We start from the raw sequence: 15,792 nt of genomic DNA, 5'->3' as shown, positions 1-15,792 counted from the left end.
AGCTGAGAACTCTTATTTAAGAGTAAAGATGAACCTGAGGTACTGCATTCTATATATAGAATGGCCTTATCCTAGGTATTCTAAGAATAGCTCTTGGCTGACAGAGGATTAGGAAGAAATCTTGTCCATGATGGGCTTGTGCTTAATCATATATGCCCCTAAATGTTTTTCCCTCTCTTTGTATTCTTTTCTTCCTTTGATCTAGGTATATTAGTATAGGGATGGCAATTAGTCATATAAAAAGCTTATTTAGGGAACCCACCCTTTACACTAATGAGAGATATTTTTCACCTTGCTTCAAATATTTCCTTTGTTAAAAAAAATAGATAATATTGATATAATAGACCCTATTTATAAAATAAGTCAATTTAAATTACTATAATATTAGAGAATTTAAAATTTTCTTTTAGCCATAGGTGTCACCAAGACAACCAGAGCTGTTCTGAAATTTAGCATGTAAATTTTGGTCTAAGGTCCTTAGTAGTTTGATATACAAAGATGAATAACTGAAGGTCGAACTTAAAAGAAAGGAATAATGGTATACACATTTCCCTCCAACAGGATTGATGTAACCTTAATAATTATTCACTAAACATATAAGAACTTTGCATATTTTATTTTGAGATTGGCATTTAAAAATTAAATACAAATAAACTCTGGAGAAGAAAAATAATACTATACCAAATTTGGTAGTAATAAATTATTACAGAAATTTCTTAGATTACTTAAATGAACAAATGATTATGCCTAATATAGGAGAAAGAGTAAAAGAAGACAAGCTATATTGACCAACCTGGCTTTCTTAGCAAGAATAGCAAATCAAGGATACTCAATGTGTTATATACATAAGATTAGTTTTTCTAGGTTAAAAAGAATATAGGAATTTCTTGTATGATTTTGCATTGAATTACTTTGCCTGGTTTTTAAGATATTAGAATATCATCTATTATATTATTGGATTAGGTTGCAGGGGAGCAAGGAACAGTCTCCCTAGAACCTGCTCAAGGGTTTATTATTACAGTGACTGCCAGGCCCACCTTGACATACATTTTGGTTCTAACATGGTCTGCAGTCACAAGATGACAAGGATATTGCCTTACTGAGAGTCCTTATACTTGCAAAAATATTCTGTATTTCTCTTGGAGCTCAGAGGTAAAGATCTAAACATAGTGTTTTTGATGGTTTAACCGAGTTCAGAAAACCATGTCGAAAGTGCTTGCATTAACAGCTTTGATCTCGGCTCCTGACTAGTGTGCAATAGCTTTTATATTCCTGTCACAATGATGGGTGACATTTAATGTATGGTGAAGGGCAACAATGAATTATTATGCACTTGGAAATGGATTACTCTTTTGGTGGGATGTTCAATGTTAAACTAATCTGCTGTCAAAAAGACTGTTGTCACATTGAAATGAAATGCCAATTTTGTTACATGCCTTTGCCACCAACTTTCCCACCTCTTACTAGAAAAGCATTTCAGTTTTACCTCTCCATAACATAATTTTAGATGTATTTTACTTTTATGTTTTATTTTTTTAACTCTAGTATACTGCAGGGAATCCTATCTATTATTCCTCTTCCCATTTAGAAATTTTCCTAGAATTTAATGGAAATTTGGTTTGAAATAGTACTCGTCTGCTAGTATGCCTTTCACACCTACGAAAGTGATTATTATAATTGATTATACTAAGAAATTCCTCAATTATGGACCTAAAAGTCAACATTGAATAAAACTAAATGCACTTTCAAATTACGTTTCCATAGGAGTTGAGGCTACTTCTATATTAACAGATTTTTTTTTACAATTGCTATTTGGTAAACCCATTATAAAATAATTTACCTCTTTATTTTTAATGGTTCCAATAATATTCATGGTTGAAAGTATAGATGGAGTCAGTAACCCAGAAAAAATTCTTAGTTATTGTAATTGGTAGAACCAAACCAATTGAAACTAAGTTGAGTCAGTGACTTATTTTCAACTATGGTGAATATGGTATCTAGACAATTGAGACAGTAGAAATTTTGACTGAAATTATCAGTATAGGGGAAAGAAGATAATCTCAGTCATCATAAGAGAAAATAAACATATTCTGCTTCTCAATTTTATAATTATGCTAGACATTTATGAGAATAAAAGATATGATAAAAACTGAGTAACACAAAGACAATTTAAAGTTAAAGTGATTTTTTGGTAATCTTCTGTAATCAAATGCTTCTTGACATTTTATTTTAAAGATAATTATGCTTGAGTATCTTTTAAAAGTCTCTACATCTCTTTCCAAATTATTTTTCCACATAAAAATGTTTTTGATTATTAGGACAAAATTAAGTATAAATGTAAGAACAGAAGTTTGATAGCCCATTTTTATATTTTGTATCCTATGGATAAATTATTTGCCTCTGTGCCTTTACTTGCTTCCATCACTGAATTGAATTCAAAGACTCCTAGAAGCAAGATAGCTTCCTCTGTCCAGTCATTGCAAGTGTGTCCATTCCATAAATATCTTGGCCAATGAGCTTCTGAGAACTATGGTCACCCAATGATGATTTGTTTCAATTTAGAAGTTCCACAATGCCTAGCTCAGTAAATCACAGAAACTAATTTTAATAAATTACAGTATATAGAGTCACATTAAGAAACTTGAGAATGCTAAAAAGTTGAAGTTGAATTTTATTAAATTATTATATTTGTTACCAAAAAATGGCACACCTCTGTTCTTAATGAATCCTTTATGGAACACGTAGTTATATTTTACACACACACACACACACACACACACACACACTCATACATGCACACTTCCTGATGAGAAGCAGTACATTGTAAGAAATTTTTTTCTTTGTTCAGATTTGGAAAAGGAGTGTGGTGGCTCTTTGGCAGTTACTACCATGTCTCTTGTACATTTCTCATTAGCTAATTCAGATTGAAAAGCTAATAGGACAAGAACAATACTATGAATGGCTTGTTTCTCTTTTTATTTTTTCTTTGCTTACTTTTCCTTTTTTTTTTTTTTTTTTTGATGATTAGAAAGAAATTCTTTGAGGTGACTCTTAAAAAAAAACCAACAAGATAAAAAGAACCCAGAATTTCACCAAGTGATGCACTTACTCTTCAATATTTTGCAATTTCTCGGTAGCTACTTCTCCCATATCTGCAGAGGACTGTGAATTGTTTGTAAGAAAATATCTTCCCAGCTTGTTTTGTCTGTGTTAATTATCAAAACAAAATTGCACTTCTCTCTTTCCAATTGTCCCCTTGGACTTTTGGGGGTTTTCTCAGCCACTTAAGAAAGGTCTTCACAATCTGAAACTATCCCAGGAAAGTCAGTGTCTTTTAAAAATAATTTAACAATGTTCTTTATAAAATATTTTAATCTACAGTGTCTAGTCAAGAGAGGTCAAAGCTTTTACATACACCTTGAAACAGTGGGAGAGTGAGAGTCTGTGCAGGAAGCCAGTGAAACAAAGATAATGAGTAAAGAAAGAAATATTTTCTAGGAGTCTGTTTCTTTCTTTCTATATATGTTTGTACAATGATTGAGAGTACTATGCTCAAAAAGATAGTTGTCTTAAGAAATATAGAGGAAATAGATCATTTTTTTCCTTTAATCATAAGCATGGTGCCTAAATTAGTAACATTTTTACTTGGATAAATCTGTCCCTTTGCTGTAAGTTCTTTAGTGTAAGAGTTCTTTCCTATTGATGTTTTCCTATGTAGTCTTGCAGTGGGCTGGTGGGTCATGTGAAGGAAGTAATTGAGAGAGAAAAGGAAGAAAACTAATATATACTGCATGTCAACAGTAGCCAGGTTAATTTGAAAACCATGAAGAGATTAATTTATTAGCTTTTTTCAGTAACTATTTTTATGGTTTAAGGAATGAATAGGTATACATCACCCCTGCTCCCATACCTCTCACAAATGAGATTAGAGATGTTTACCCTTTGTTTAATGCTATTATTGTTACACTTTTAAAATTCTAATTTATTTTAGGGAGGAAGTTTGTTCTTAAGAAAAGAAAACAGATTTATAAGAAAACAGAAAACAGACTTAGAAAAGGAACTTCTATCATTTGGTTTTTTTGACTATCACATTAAATTCATCTTCCACCTTTTCCTTCTAAGATTTCAGAAAAAAAAAAGACATTGGCTACTTTTTAAAAATATTTAAAAGAATGCTATAGTTAATATTTGCACTACATGTTAGTGGTATATTGCTTTATAATAACAGGTGATTGCTTAAAATATCACCCTAATTAGCTATGCTTAAGAAGTGTGTCTTTCTCTTTAGAACTGCAAATAAGAAAGCTTAAAAAATATTTCCATTCACTTGGGCATCTAAGCAGGAGACACAAGCCATACATGTGCAGATTTACCTTATAAACTTACTCTCTAGAAATGCTAACTTTCTTCCCCTGAAAATTACTAGCTGTATATAGTAAAAGAATTGAACCACATTGTGAGATTTTCTGGAAACTAAAGATGCTATTGATATTGTTTTGATTTTTTAAAATAACTTATGGATGTGGGAGAAATACCAATATTAAATGAAAATGTATGGATGTAATTTTTAGTGGTAATTTATGACTTTATTGCTATGTAACATAATGCACTCTATCCAAATAATTAATGAGTAGGAGATATAGTGTCATCAACCAGTGTAACTTCATTCATTACAGCATGTCACAACACCTTAATTGCTATAATTTTTTACATTCCATTACATAATTACATCATTCAAGTTAAATTGTTTTCATATCAATCCTGTTGGGTATATATATGTACATATTTTTTAGGACAAAATATCATTGCTCTCTAAATAGAAATAGAAATTTCAATATGATATTTGGATGGAAAGAGCTTGAAAGCATCTATTTTATATATAAATAGGATTAGTAAAACAAATGACAATACAAAGTATTCTGTTGGTTTTCAACACCTATAGTTTTAAATATTTGTTCTTAACCATGCATACTAAGGGACACCGTAAAAATGTGATGTTATCTCTGTTAGAAATATGTTGATTTTATACCTAGTTTTGAAATTTTGTTTGGAAGCCCAGAAACTAACCCGACAACTTTTATGACAAAAAAAAAAACCTTATTAATACACATCTGCATTTTAAAACTATGGTAATTCTTTCTATTTTATCTAATGTACCTTGAATTGAAACAGAATTTTAGTTTCAATACTTTATAACAAATATAAAAGGTCATTACTACTCCCCTTCCACCCCCGGCCTGGATATAACTTAGTTTCCTGCTATTCTTTACAAGAGATGTTTAACCCTAAATTAATTATTTTAAAACATTACCCATGGTCACGTGCCCTGTCTGACTACTCCTGAGATGACAAAATGAGGTGAATGACTTTAAACTAGATTTCCCCATTAAATTAATGGACTTGATATTTGAAGCAAAGGTGAAATTGTAGGTTTTGAATGTTACTGGCATGATAAAATTTATAAACAGAATAGGGCTACAACTGCCATCTAAGTTGGTTCAGAATATGCACCTGAATATTATTTTAACATAATAAAATTAGGTAAGTGTTTCCCTGCTTCCCTTACTATTATTGGTACTGAAAATGGGGGTGCTGGGAGGTGTGTTAAATATAAGTTTAGCAATTCACTAGACTGACTGAAGATATGTTTTGGAAACTGATATTACTAAGGTGATTTTACCAAAAAAAAATGGAAAATAGTGAAAATTTTGCTTGTGGAAGGAGATGCAAAAGCAAGTTACATTCAGGAAAATGTATGTTGATTTCAAAATTTTCATATTACTACTTCAATTTTCAATTAGGGCTTCTTCAAAATTTTTTAATTAGGAAGATATTTTTATAATATAATTTATAATATGCTTTTATATTTTATAAACATTATTTTATAATGTTTTAAGTCTTCCTTCTGCCAAAAATTTAAAATATTTATGTTGATATTTCTTAATTCAGATATTTGAGCTGCAAACAAAAATAGTGAATGCTTTCCAAACATACTTCAGTTGTTTTAGATACTAAACTGCATATATGGTGCATACACTTAATTTTAAAATATTTTATTGATATAGTTGGTACAATAGAGTATAATTTCAAAAGATATTTACCTGAAGAAAAGAAAGCCCACAAGTCATCAACCATTGTGAAACTTTATTAAAATTAAAAATTCAATGAGGAAAAAAAGCCTTATGAGCCTTGCATGTTTATGGTAACTTATTTGCTATTTTTGTATAATCCAGATATTTGCATATTAGCTAAATCAATTTAAATGTCCAAATGATGCTTAGAAAATCAAATGCTACCTTTTCAATGCTAGCTTCAAGTTCTTGTTAGTTCTTGTTGATAACCTCATTTACTGACTGAGTGTCCATTTTTTTAAAAAGCATAGTCTGTTTCATTTTCCGGTATTAGAAACCACATGACCACCTGACTGATCTGAGAACAGTCTTCCTTGAGCCTTTTAATACTGGACTTACTGCTTTTAAAATCCTTAGCAAGTGTGTTGCAAGCTAAACACTTGCTCCTGATCTGTAAGTCTAAGAGAGAATTCTTTCAAATGTAAATTATGCTCATATTGATTTTAAAATAACTACTTTTTAATATTTGTTACTTCACATGCAAACAAATAGCTATATTGGTAAGAAATTATTGATAGGACATACTGTCTGATGCAATGTTGATATGTTGGACATTTTCCTTTTTATTCTCAATTTAAAGCCACTCTTAATTTAATTTGATTGGACAATTGAGTGTTTTTTAAAAAATGGTATTAGCAACTATTTAATGAGACTGCAGAAAAGCCATTGTATAGTATAAAAAATAGATTCCAGCTTTAAGTGTAGAAATGTATATTTTTTATTTTACATTTGTAAAATTAAGTCTGGATTTTATGGCAACCAAAATAATGCCTTTCCTTCAGAAATCTTAAAATAACCCAGAGAAGATTATAATAAGGACTTTTTTATTCCATTCAATAAAAACAATCTGAGCTAGTTTAAAACTTAAATAAATTGTAGTATACCATTAAGACTTAATTTTATTTAAAAAAATATTTCTTAAGAGTAGGTCACAAGAATTTGAAATCAGCCTATTGTTGAAGTTAATTTCCTACATCAAATATAAATTTTAATGGGAATCAGTAGGAAGTCCTACATTTTGAAGACATTGTTTCTAGTTAACCATTTGTAGCTGATAGTGGTATTTAGTTTTTCTCAAGATTCTATTTTTAAATAAAAATTGACCACCATTTCACAATTTAAATTTGTCATGAATAAATTACAAATCACTGGAACTGATCATTGTTACCATCTCATTAAGCCCTCCCAATCCATTTAGATCTACTAAATAATATGTTCAATAGCATATTATTGTAGCATTCATGTACAGATAATCCTTGTGCTTCACTCTATGTAAATCTGGTGACTTTCTGGTATTAAAGCTACCAATTAAACAGTACCACGGTTAATTAATGGGCAATGTAAGGCATAAAATTTTAACATGAATGATGTGTATTGTTCAGTGGTGTGATAGTAATTGTTTGATAACTGACTATGACAATGAGAGAGGCTTTGATTTGTGGTAATTGCCAATTTTCATGGTATTAAATACTACCACTATGGCTAATATCAAGCTACCAATGGAGTCTCACTGAGCATGGAGTTGGGACATAGGTGTAAATTTGGCTCTCACAAGACATTATGAGTTGGCTCCAGCATACTGCTAGTATATACCATGTTCAAATGATGGGAAAAGTATAGGTCATAAAAGTGAATAGTAGGTTGTCCAGGTGGAATGTGCTTATACAGATATGCAAGGTGCATCAGAAAGATATATGGACGATAGCAGCAAGGTTATAAAGCTGTAAAAGCAAAAGTTAAGGGTTGGGTTTTTATTAATACAATTAGAACCTTTGCAGTAATTCTAAACTTAAAGTCAATACCAATTTATCCTTCCACTGATGAAAATAATTTGATATCTAAACAATGTGCATAATTTCTTGAAGTCAACTGCATATTAAAATAACTAAAAAGAGAAAATACACTGAGGAGAACATTAGCTATACGACAATCTCATGGAATGTTATTGTGAATGCTGATGTTTTCTGAATTATTGGGATTTTATCATCATATAAGGAAACTTTAACTCTTTACATGGAAAATGTTTAATCATGAAATGGTCTTCCTTGCTTATAATTTTTAATCAAAAATTCTAAAAGAATAGATTTTCTAAGATTATTCAGTAACAATATTATAAACATCAATAATGTCCTCTGAAAGTTTAGTAATAGGTTCAACCTATGTTAATAGGAATAGTTTCACATGTGGTTAATAGAAAATCTGATGAAACAGTTATGAAAATAAATAGGGGGATTATTGTTCTAATGGAGCCTTAAGCAGGGCAAGATTGAAACAGCTGCTGAAGGTGGTATCAAGGAACTTGGTACCTTCTATCTCTGTGCTACACTATTTTTAGACTGAAGCTTTCATCCTCATGATTGCAAGATGGCCACGGCAACATCAGGCATCATATTTGTGTCCCAGGCAGGAAGACAGTAGGAAAAAAAAGGCAAAAGACAAAAGACATTGCCTTTTAATTCAGAAAGGAAATGATTCCTCTGTCTACATTTTATTGGCTAGAATTATTTTAGTTGGATATTCCTGCCTGCAAAAGAACCTGCATATGTGAATTTCTTTTATCTGGGTATACTGCCACCTCGGTTCTTTTGTAAGTAAGAAAGATGTTATTGGGTATGTAATTGACTGTGTCTGCCACAAGGATTATTAAATTGCGAAGCATCATTTGGTCACACATGAAATTCTCTCAAATTTCTTATTTCAAGTTTCAAATTCTGAAGTTTTCTTTCTCTTTCTCATCTGTTATCAGGGTGTTTGCCTCTAAGCAGCCTGACTACTTCCCTCCTGTTTTATTATTTTAAACTGGCGTTTTCTTTAAAACAAGTTAACGAAGCTTGTTTTAAAATGTATGAAAAGTAAGTGTAAATATTTCACATTTTAGAGGTCTGTATTTTCTTTCTGGTCCTGGCCTATATTCTTGAGACAAGAATTTACAAAATTAGCTTTGTGTAAGAAGCATGAATTGTTACCCTAATATCTTAAATGATGCTATAAAAATATAAATTTTCAATCCTGTAGAAAGTAACTCTGGTTTATTCTTGATATGGAATATTATACCACATCAATGCTTTCCCCAACTTTTCTAAAGCAATGAAGAAGTTGGAGCTTAATAAAAATGTGTAGGCTTCATACACACTATATAAATGAATTATACCATATTATAAGGTATAATACAAAATATTAGATGCTAAGCTGCTTCTAGAAGGAAAAAAATGAACCCAAGCGAGTTCTATGATCAAATAAGGTCAGGACAACTATGTACCAGATCCTCTTAGAGATTCACTATTAATAAATTAAAGGCTCTGAAAAGACTTGCAATAAAAAGAAATCAGATTATGTTAGCTTAACTCAGCAGTTTCCAAACATTTTTGGCCATGGACATTTTTATTCTTTTAATCTTACCTTGTCTCTTATTACATGTTCTCCATTAATAGCAGTCAATTAATTTGCTGAATCAAAGGTGCAAAGCATTGCTTTAGTGTGTAAGTTCATTTAAATTTTTTGTTTTTATCATACACATTCTATATAGATTAATGAAATAACCTATACCAGACTGAGTATTCATGCTTCTGAATCCTCAAGGAATTATTATCAGCACTCATTTTGCTGATATGAAAAGATAAGTTTCCATCACATCTATTAAATGGCAGTTTATGACAATATTACTTGTATTAATTAATATTTAAAGTTTTAAAAATTATTTTTATAATTGCTTCCATTTTTAATATACTGCTTTTTAAAAGTAAAATAATGAATGTGAAAATCTTAAGTTTTATTATGTAATTAAAAAAAAATTCCTTCCATTTAAAAATCTGGTGTTGGGACAACTCATTATTACTTATTTGTGAACTTTGTTAGAAAATCAAGTTTTGCTATTAAATTATCAGAAAGACACTCATTGAATATTTTGGAAAACACTTCCCTACATGCATTAAAAGTTAAAAAATAGATAATTGGAAAAAAACTTATTTTGGAATAATGATAAATTTAGCAAACAAACTCTGTTTTTTTATTCTGGGAAGTTATGATTTGAGTGCAAACATGTGGCTTGAATAAATTCCAGTTTTATTAATATTACTTTATGTGTTAAAGGAGGAAGTGTTTTACCAAATAGTTGATAATTTATTTTGGATTTATTACAAGGATGAAATTAATTAGCTATTTGTATATAAATGATCAGCTCTCTCTAGGTAGATGAATTATGTAGATTTTAATTTGCGACATAAGTTTGAAGCTACATCTTTTTATGAGGGCATAATCTTTTCAGAATTTTATTTGTCTAGCTTATGACCCACACTCTATAAACAGGGCTGAATGGTCACTGTATTTTAAATCTGATTTACATATTAGACAACATCAAATGATAATTATTAATGTTCTATTTCTGTATGGAATACAAGTACCATAAGTGCAAAAAGCCAGAAAATAAGTAGTGAATTCAGCTGACATGTGAGCCTAGAGTGTCTAAAACTCAGCTATAGTGATATTAAAATGGCCTGCCTAGGGGCAACGAGCAATCTTTATCTACATGCTTCTAGTTTGCTCATCTTATGCAGGTTGGACAGGTAGCAATTTTGAATGGCTCATCTTAAAATGAATGCAATTATAAAGGATTATATGATCCATCCTGCAAGACATTTACTCATTTAATCTTTTTTTGCAGTCTTCTAGCTCCTCTTACACACTCTCATTTATAGTTAATGGAAAATATTAGGTCTCAGCCTATTTCAAATAAAATATGCTGTTAGATAAAAGCTTCATAAATGGCAGCTACACTTTCTCAGATTTAGACCAAGTGTTGTTCATTTGTTTTTTAGAATCAATGAAAATATATTGTTTATTTACTTTATGATCATAAGATGGTGTGTATCCTAATATTAAGTCTATGGTCATAGTTTATAACAAGATTGAAATTATATAAATTCAGATTAGGTTCTAAATAATAATACACCCTGATTTTTTGTTGTTGTTCAATGATCTTTTCATTGTCTGAAAGTTATTTCCACCTTGATCTATCAAACCTCTCTGTCTCTTTCTACATCCATCAATTTATCAATAAGTATTAGCCATATAAATCACAATATGAATAATATATTTCCTTATATATTTCCCATTCATAATTTCTAATATATATTTATTTGAGATTACCTGCCAGTGACTATACTTAAACTATTTCAGAAATAAAAAGGTAGAACTTTTATTTTTCAAGTTTGATTAAATGAAAAACCATATACTAAGATGATTTCAGAGTGAATGGAGAATTTTTGGATGCTGAGGGAGGAAGATAGTTTTTTTTTAAACAAGTTCACTTGGGATTTAGAAAAAAAAGGTATTTACTGCTGGAAGAAGTTGGAACAGTCTATTTGACGAAACAGATAGTCGAGCTTGAGATACAAAATATTTTGAGAAATTAAAGAACTGATAGCTCAGATAAATGAACAGACACAGATGGACTACTTGGCCTTCTTTCATGAGCATATTTCCTATTTTATTGGCTTAGAATAAGTAAATATATTTAAATGAATAAAAATGCAGAAGAAAAATGCATCTTTTGGAAATATATAAACTATGTTTTACTCATATACATACATATATGCATGCATATGCATATATATATATATTCACTGTCACTGACCAGAAGTTAAAAAGAATTCTTAATTGCATGATAAAACAACTCTTAATTATATAAATACAATATAAGAAGCAGTGACAGAAAAAATACTGATTAAAATAGAAATAGAATTTTGAGAACACATAGCTAATATCAATCCAATATAAAGTTTATAAAGTATATAAGCGCTGATATAATAATTATTTTTAAAACATATGTATCCTACAAAACTCATTTATTGTATGCAGTTGTGGAATTTGAGCATTAAACAGAATTATTTAAAATTTAATATTTTGCAAAGAATAAAGAAACAGTTATCAGTGGTATATTTTTCTATATCAAAAAACAAAAGAAAGATGTGATTATAATGTAATACATAAGTATCTTGTATATGTTAGTCTAAAGTCACTCTTTGCACTCAAAACCATTATAAATAAGTTGAAATATTGTGAAAAAATGGTAATTTCAGGACTCTTGACCAGTATAATTCTTATGGCATTTTTAAAATCCAAGTGATTAGTAAATTTCTTTGGTGGAGACAACAGTACATTTAGAAAATATTGTAAGTTTTGCTTAAACTTATTAACTGTATTCTGAAATTTTGTATCTAACATAGAAGGAACTAATATAAATGAAAATAATTTCATAGGTTAAAGTCATAGAGAATTCATAACTTGATTTAAATTTTAGTAAATGGTTACTAATCTACTATTAATGTTTACTACTTCTGTCTACTAATCTACTTTTGTGCCATAAAACTGCAGGTCTTTGAATCATCTACTTTTCTGTATTTTATGTTAATCTGAATAAATGTTAGATAACTTTTAAAAACAACTTTACAATTTCCCTATAAATTTATCTGTCATGGTTTTCAGTTTAATTGGTTGATTGACTAAAACAGAAATTCTGGGATCATTTATGGACCTTTTAAAATATAAAATGTTCTTTAAATACGTGCTTTCTTAGTTAAAGGTAACTAGTACTCTATTTTGCCTTCCTGACCCCAGGTTTTTATTCTAGCATACAGTTGGAGACGTTAAAGCTGCTTCCTTTGCCCACAGAATAAGTCAAATATCACATACAGGATAGGTGGTAACAGAGTAAAGGTTGACTTTACATAAAATTCATCTAATTATATAGGGTTGTATTTTCTATAACATTTCTAACAACAAACATTGCATTGATAAAGATGCAGAGATAATAAAATATAGTAGAACTAAAATAAATATTTAAGTACAAAAATAGACAGAGGTAGTTATTTTCTGATGGTACAGTTGAAAGAAAATGATTTTAGGGAACAAGGCTGGACAATCTTAGTTTCAAATTTAAGAAAATGTTTAAGGTGTGGTTTTGACCAAACAAAAAGCATGTCTGTAATCTGAATTTGTCCTTCCTGTTTACAACTGGTGCAGATTCTAAGAAATCATTAAAATAATTGCATGGTCATACTTTGAATAGATTACAAAAATATTAATAGTAGAAACCCATATGTGATCTTCCAAATCAGTTTAGCTTACTATAATTTCCAAAACAGAAAGCAAGCTTTGTTGAATAAGTAGGTTGAGTGATGGGGTGGGCTACAGGTAAATTTTGAAACACTGGTACAAAGCTATTTATTAATGATGAGGTTCATGTTATGTTATGTGTGTGAAAATAATTAGAAATATGATCCACCTTCTAAATTCTAAATAAATGTGTCAAATTTATAAAATACCTGTGTCCAAACAATAGAATATCATCATATTTAGAGCTTGTTCCAATGTTAATAAAATAATCTAAGGCAATAATTCTTTTCTGGCATTAAGTGAATATGCCAAATGCTATTTTACTTCTTGATATTCAGACTATATAACAAGTTATATCATTAGTGTTTTAAGTTTTCTAAGCCACCATGTACATACAAATCCATTAAGTGTATCCCTATTTTTTGTAGCATTCGGGTAATCTCACAGTGGCTGTGAATCAATGTTGCTATGTACTCCTAGTCCTAAATTCTTAACTATCTTTGTTTTAAAATAAGGAATTTTTTATTCATATTTATGAAAAGGAATTTTAATTGAATCAAAGGCAATCTGTTTTACAGTGAAAGTAAAAGCTCTAAACATATTAGTGATTCATGCATTAGAGCATAAAATAATTTAACCAAGGTGCAAAATCCAAGCTAATCTAATGTTTACTTTGTTTTGGCCTTAAGTGAAAACATAACAAACAAAATTTATTCTTCCTGCCTTAAAGTGTTAGATAAGTGCCTTAGTGACTAGTGTTAGTGCCTAGTGTTAGTTTAAGTGCCTTAAAGAGATAGATAGAAGCTAAATAGTTAAAGATGGAATGTCATCAACTAGAATCGAGTTAAGCAGTTTGTAATTTTGTGAGGTTTTTTTTGGTGATAAATATGTAGCATGTATTTATAAGTAAGGCACATAGCTCTAATCATATTGTATATTTGAGCATGTTGTATATTGAAATCATATGACTTTCAGATGTATTCCTTTTCTTCATTTTGTAAAAATTACAGTAACTACCCAGGCTTGCCTTTTAAATAATAGATTTTACCATTTATCTTGAAATTAAAACAAATAAGATGGAGTAGTGGGCTAAAGAATGCTGTAGACATTCTAGCAAAATGATTGGATGACCATAACTAAAGAGAGTCATAGTAAAATACTACAGACACACAACACACACACACACACACACACAGACACTATGTGGCTAATGATTGTTTTGCCCTTTAGAGGATTTACTTCACGTGTAAGTGTAGTGGTCCCTTACAGAGAAGCAGCCAATCACTGTATTTGTGTTTTTGCTTTCTTGTCGCTACCATTTCAATGTGAAGGCTGTTTTGTCTTCTGACAGAGATATAGTAAGCAAGGAAGACATGAGCTGGAAAGGAGAGGATAAACTATATCTGGAAAAATCAGAGCCAGCCTGGGGGCACTGAACATACAAGGAAGATAGAGAGGAAGGTAGAAGGAATAATTAATGCCAATCAGGAGGCTGGAGCTACAGCAAAGTGCTTTAACTACAGCCTCCCTGTTCCTACCAACGTGGGCTCCTTCCACAGCCCCGAAACGATTTGTCTCTTTACATATTGGTCAAGTGTTTAGGCCGAATTATTATATTTCATCAGTAGAGTCTCAATCTGTGTTTATTTGATTAAAACCTTTCATTATTGTAGTTCTGTTTATTTCATAAATATATATCTCCATATCTATTGATAGCTGCAGATAGTTCTGGATCTATCCATATATCCACTAAATAAACAAAGGAAAATGACTATACTTTGGTCACAATAAAAATTTTTGCAAGCTAAACCAGTTTTCTAGTCCTCTAAAATACAATAGGAAGTAGTAAATGACAAATCGGCATTAAATTATGCTCTGAGAATGACAGTTTTCAAAGTTCTTACCAAGGGCAAATTTATACAGCTATGTTTTTAAATCATAATTTAAATATGCATGTTGAAAGAGATGTGCTTTAATTGCATTATTTTATAAAGTTTTATAAGGATTTACTTATATATTTAAGACCTGTCCTATTTGTCCTGTTTGAATAATTACTCATTTAAATATGGTGCAAATAGGTAGTCAGTAAAGTAATGGACATATTTTTGAAAGAATAATGAAATTCTGGATTATTAATATTGAAAGAAGCTATAGTGATGACCAGGGGCAGCCTCCCACTCTACAGATTAAGAAATTGAGGATGAAAGATAAGAGACAGAGATGGTCACAGATAAGAAAGCTAATAGTAATGGAAAACATTTCTTGAGAATTATTTCTTAATCTCTCTATTTGTTCAACAGTATCTGTGCACATATATTATGTATATGAAATATATTTAAAATTTAAAACCTTCATGGATTTGTCCATATTTGATGGGCAAAATATTTGTGAATAATAAAATTGAAATGATAAAATTAGATGCAAAGTGACAAGTTAATTTTTAAGATTTTCTTAAACTTTGTTTAAATAATCTATAGCATACTTCTAGAGTTGCAGAGATGATGTTGAATAATGACTTCTGATTCTCTGAGAAGTTAATATACATAAA

General features: G+C 30.1%; 1 protein-coding gene and 1 long non-coding RNA gene across 10 annotated transcripts in view; one reads left to right on the top strand and one right to left on the bottom strand.

Moving 5' to 3' along the window:
* LOC309634836 overlaps nt 1-13,973 on the bottom strand; it is a 43,733-nt gene extending 29,760 nt beyond the window's left edge. Inside the window, exon 1 of the long non-coding RNA XR_014248460.1 lies at nt 6,297-13,973. This is a non-coding gene — a long non-coding RNA (uncharacterized lncRNA). The remainder of the gene's footprint in view (nt 1-6,296) is intronic.
* Nucleotides 1-15,792, top strand: part of GRIK2 (glutamate ionotropic receptor kainate type subunit 2) — a 640,648-nt gene that overhangs the window by 507,861 nt on the left and 116,995 nt on the right. The gene's annotated exons all lie outside the window — the stretch shown is intronic.

Source organism: Balaenoptera borealis, assembly GCF_965194805.1.
Source record: "Balaenoptera borealis genome assembly, chromosome: 9".
NCBI classification, from domain to species: domain Eukaryota; kingdom Metazoa; phylum Chordata; class Mammalia; order Artiodactyla; family Balaenopteridae; genus Balaenoptera; species Balaenoptera borealis.
The sequence above is the reverse complement of the archived record's forward strand: the minus strand, read 5'-3'. Positions and strand labels throughout refer to the sequence as shown.